Raw genomic sequence first — 6000 nt, forward strand, 5'->3', positions numbered from 1 at the left:
ATATTGCATGTCCTCCACAGGTATGTCCCGGTCAGGCAGGGAGGAACTGATAAGTTAAGGGAACCGTGGTTTACTACAGAAATTGCATCGCTTGTTAAGCAAAAGAAGGAGGCTTAAGTGATGGTGAGACGAGGTGGTTCAGATGAGGCGATGGAGATTTTACAGATTAGATAGGAAAGATTTAAACAGAGAGTTAAGAAGAGCAAGCGGTGGACATGAGGAACTTTTATCTGATAGAATAAATGAGACCCTTCAGCCTTCTATAGGTATGTGAGGAATAAAAGGATTAGTAGGGTAGGAATAGTGCCAGTCAAAGACGGAAGTGGGAAGTTGCGTGTGGACCCTGTGGAGATTGGAGAGGTGCTAAACGAATATTTCTCTTCTGTTTTCGCTCAGGGATAGGAAAACATTGTAGAGCAGAAACATGAGCTATGTGATATTAGACTAGAAATGATCGAGGTTAGTAAGGAAGAGGTGCTCACAATTTTAGAAGTGGTGAAAATAGACAAGTCGACTTGGTCGTTTGGGATTTATCTAAGGATTATCTGGGAAGCTAAGGAGGCGATAGCAGAGCCTTTGACTTTGATCTTTGATTCGTAATTGTCTGCAGGTTTCGTACCAGAGGACTGGAGGAATGCAAATGTTGTACACTTGTACACTTGTACAAGAAGGACATTGGAGATGATTCAGGTAATTATATCCTAACGATACTTACGTCTGTTGTATAAAAAGTTTTGGAAAGGAATTTATAACCATCTATCAAGCATCAATTTGATTTCAGATAGCTGACATGGCTTCGGCAAGGGTTGGTCCTGTCTTACAAACCTCAGTGAGTTTTTTTGCGAAGATTACCAATCATATGGATGAGTGCCGCCGCACTTGGAATATGATAGACCGTTCTGGTCGCCCCATGACAGGGAGGGTGTGGCAGCATCAGAAAAGGGGCAGAGGAGATTTGCCAGAATGTTGCCTGGTCTGGAGGGAAGGTCTTACGAGGAAAGGCTGAGAGACTTGGGTCTGATCTTATTGGAAAGAAGAAGACAAAGAGTGAATTAGATATAGATATACAAGATGATCAGAGGATTAGATAGGGTAGGCAATTTAAGTCTTATTCCTTGAATGATGACGTCAACTTGTACAAGAGAGCATATTTGCATAGCTAAATGGGTGGGAAGATGATAGAAGGTTACCAACCAAACGCAGGCAATTGGATATATTGGAAACTATTATGGGGCACCATAATCAGCATGGACCAGTTTGGGCCGAAAAGCCTGTTTCAAAGCTGCATTACTCTATGACTGTATGACTCTCGAGGCAACGGAGTCAAGTACTGATAAGTTGAACTGGTTAGTTTAGGAAACATGGTTTGCATGCACAAATTAGACTGAGGGGTCTTTTGCCTTGTTGTATGAAGCTATGACTCCATGATAGATGGTCCTCAAGAAACTGGCAATGTTACTTTTTTTATACTGTATAAGTTTCCCTCGCCACATTTCGCGAATTTGCATTTTCCTCCAATTTGATATTTACGTTACAACAGTGACGACACTTCCTTAGCACTCTTTTGCTTAAAATCATCTTTCAAGGTCCTGAGATATTTAACAGGCTGTATTTATAAAATAGCTGGTCATTCTCTCTGCCGTTATTATAACTGAAAAGACAGACCTATTTATATAATGTATGCATATCTTTGAACCTCTACCTGCCTCCGAGGTGACTAAGCTTTTGTTCACCGCTTTATCTGTCTCTATCTTGCTATGTAGCCTGTTAACCAGTAGGTCCCATCAGCTTTCTTTATTATTCTTTGATGCTCATTGTTTCCTTCTTATTGAACATTCTCTGGGATGAAATACATGGCTCCAGTGACTATAGTGAAATCAGAGGTGTTTACAATTTGATCTTTGCTGCGACATTTCGAACAGGTAACCATGATGGTGCACCTGAACAATGAAAAACTCAAATCATTTCTTATTAGAACGGATTCTTTTCTCAATAGACAAAGTATGCATATTTGAGCTTCCAATTTCCAGTTAATTTGTCTCCAGAGATGAGGCATTTCTGCTATGTGAAAGTTAGGGCAAGGAATAACCGTTCCACGTTGTAGAAAATAACTTTATAATTTAACTCTAATGTTCAGGAATTTTCTGTCGGAAACTATAGTGCAAAGATTTAATATAATTTACACAGGCAATATTAGATTTGTTTCTGATGAATCTGTGCTTAAGCTATTTAATTGGCTGCCTGTAATGTGGGAGGAAATGAGATAAATCATATTTCCTAACGTAATGAGTTCCAAACAAAACATAATTTTAAAACAGGTAAGAAAAGAGAACGAATAACTGGACATGAAAAGCCAAATCAATTCTCTCTATTCAGGTATTGCTTAGTTTTTGTTCATTTGGAATGTAAAGTACGATTTTGTTGAAACTTCAATTTCAGTCATTAGTTCCACATTTTGTTTCGTATTTCCAAATTTATTGAAGCATTCCAATGCAGATTCTTTGTAATATGTTTCAGGACACCTGCTCGGCTTAATATTTGGTCCTTCACTCAGCTTAATATTTCATTTCACAAGTGGTACGACAAAATTCGTTTGGAGTGTGGAATTTTCAGAGATTGCTAAAAGCACAAAGTTTAAAATCAAGGCAAGAGAGATAATTCGTCGTTAGTGTGTCATCGAAACGTAAAGAGTTTCTTTTCGTTTTCCAGAGAAGTCCAGACAACTCCAATAAAGAAAATGTATAACTTCAAAAGTGATGCATCAACAAACGCTTCTACTTGCAAACGTGCACATATCCAAGATGGCGCCACTAATCGCAGATACCAAGATGAACAAGGTGTCCAAATTTCAGGACTTTATAACTTGTTTCACTGAGAACAGACATAAAAAAAATTAAACCAATATTAAACAGTGCTTGCCTCAGCTGGCGATTTGCTATAAGTTATGGACCATAAGTTTGGTTAATTGTGGGAACAGTACCTCGAGTACATTAAGTGTCAATGAGGCCATTTCTACAGGTGAAATACTTATGCTACATCGACAGCAGATAATTTGGAACTGTTCGACCCTGCAGTAAACAAATGTGTCATTTCACTGACGTCTTCAAACTCTTGATGGAGTTGTGCTTAGCAGGTAGTCAGGCATTTCCTGTTGAAAGAATCAGAGCGCAAAGGTTTAGTATAATGGACAAAATAAGCAAAAACATCATTATAATCACAGACGGTGTGTGAAGAGATCAGTCAGCCAATCGAATCTGCACTGATCCATTGAAGAATATATCAGCAGACATAGCACCTGAACCTACGACCACATTTTCCACATGGAAGCTGCATATTTTTGGATTGTGAAAGGCAATAGGAACATCTGGTGGCAATTCAGACAGACATTGGGAGAACCTATTCGCAGACAGTCACCTTCATTTTAATCAAAACCAGGTCCCTCGCGCTGTGAAGCAGCAGTACTAACCACTGGGCAACCTTGGCATATATTGAAAGCCTGTGCTTCTTCTTTCAGAAAATGACTGAGGATATATAATGCACTGCTAAGGTGCTCACAGGAGGCCAAGTCCAATCAGTGAATTGACAAGAGAATTGGCATAAGGCCCAGTGGGTATTTTCGAAACAGAAGTTTTGATTCATCAGTGATATCATTTGTTCCTGTCGTGCAATAACCAGACAATAAATCTATCCATGCAATACGCACACTGCACAATGCGCCACTCATGTTTCAAGCAGTTATTTTGTCTTGAATTACATAATCACGTCAGAATAATCTTATTCACATCGATTCCTTACGTACTGCCTTACAAGTTTTTTTTTACTTTTTGAAAGTCAGATTGAGCTTAACATTTAAAAATGAAGTTTTGGCGCGAATCACTACAGGCCAACGGTTATGATAGAGACTCAATGTGTTTTATACTTTCAATCAGTAAAACAGTCGGTTTACTTTTGAAAGTGATTGTAAAGTGTGTCGCAGAAATGGAACGAGCTGACAGAGGGAGTGGTAAAGTTGACTAAAATTGCAATACCTAAAATACATTTCGAAAGCTACGTAAATAGGGAAGTTGAAAAATGATATCAGACAATTGCAGGCAAATGAGACAAGTTTAGATTTGGAATCTTGTTCGACATGGATGCTTTGGGCCAAAGAACTTGCAATAAACCTTCATGATCCTCACTGAACATGGGAGTTATACTTGGAGGAACAGAAACAGGCGAGGCAGTAGTGTGTGGCATTCACCCCACATGGCTAACTCAACCGCCAAAGACGAATGGTGACTTGGGGCATGCAAGAGATCTTTATCGAGAAAGAGGGAGAACACAAAGTCTGGAATAAATGACACTGATTCAGTCTCCACAGTGTTACTGGAGCTGCTGGGCGACTACAGGATTTTCAACTTTTACTTCTGATTTCTAGCAGCTGCAGTATTTTCAGTTTGCTCGATTAATATTATTTTTAATTAGATTGTGCAGTGGTGTGCAACATTTTCGAGACACAAGCGACAGACAATGACCATCTACCACAAAAGTAATTGTAAATGATTATCCTTGTCATTCAGTGGAATTGCCATTACTGAAAGCACTGTTATCAACTTGGTGGAGGTAATCGAGGACATGTATTAAATACTCATTCAGAAGCTGGGAATTATGCGAAGGTTTTACATCACCTAACTTCCCAACGACACCCAAGATTTAAAAGGCTCAACTCAGGAGTCAGGTGAGCTACCCGATATTCGTGAGGCTCGGTGCAAAACTAACAACATTCAAAAAGTTTAAGTGTTCAGGACACGGCAGCCCATTTGATTGGAAACCCATCCAATATTGCAACATCCTGACAGCAGTCAGAACTATTCATAATTTAAGGTACAGTAACTCACTAAGGTCCTCCCGCAGTAATATGTAAAGTATCAAATTCAACAGCTCGAACAATAAAGCAGAATATTTATCAGAGCACCACCGGATGCAAGTTCCCTGCAAGACATGAACTTTTCTTAATTTGAAATTTAGCAGCATTCATTTTCAGTAGCTACATCAAAATCTTGATAGCCCCCTTCCTTACAGCTCTGTGAATTTACCTCCATCCCAGAATCATACAGCTTCAAATAAAACATTCTTGCCTCCTTCTGAAGTAACAGTGTGAATGGACTATTGATATAAGCACAGCCAGTAAATTGACGATCAATGAACGATCTCAACAGGGAAATACATGTGACAAAAGAATGCAGGAGAATGAGTTGAAAAGCATGTCATTTATAATCAAAGCATGGAGCATTTGGGCCGAATTGTCAAACTGTTCTCCTATACGTTATGATATTTCAGTCTAATAATCACTGGCGCTCGCACATGTGTAATGGGTCAAATGGCTTCCTTCGTGCACTAAGATTCTTTGATTTTTTTCAACTCAGCAAAAATACATTTGCACGATTTACTTGAAACGAGGCTTCCTAAGATTCGTTCACATCGTAAATTGTTTTGTGAGAAACAAACACAGAATTACATGACAACGAGCTCAGGTATTTAATGGAAATTTTGGTTTGGATATTATCCGATATTAAAGGTTTATTATAAAACGCAAAAATCTATTGCCACACTGGGTCATTTTAAGTCTTTCACAGAAATGCAGGGTAGTGAATTCGTCCTCTGTGTTGTGTCCAGTCGGATCACTGTAAAGTATTCTAGTTAGCTATTGGTCGTGAAATTCAAAAATATTACTCCCAATAATACATTCATAAAATTAAGCAAATCAAACTTAGAGAAGTTGGATTTGCTGTTGGTCTGTTCACCGAGCTGGGAAGTTTGTTGGCAGACGTTTCGTCACCTTCTTAGGTGCTATCGTCAGTGCTGTGTTGTCTGCTGCTAAACTTTCAATTCTCGTCTGATTTGAATTTATGTGGTTGTGTTTGAGCTGTTTCCTCTTGGTGCCTGTTACAGTATTTCCATTGCAGAGCTTCGGACATCGAGTCGGGCTTCATGTGCTTGTCGAAGGAGTCCGAAGACGTG

Source organism: Hemiscyllium ocellatum, chromosome 27 (assembly GCF_020745735.1).
Source record: "Hemiscyllium ocellatum isolate sHemOce1 chromosome 27, sHemOce1.pat.X.cur, whole genome shotgun sequence".
NCBI lineage: Eukaryota > Metazoa > Chordata > Chondrichthyes > Orectolobiformes > Hemiscylliidae > Hemiscyllium > Hemiscyllium ocellatum.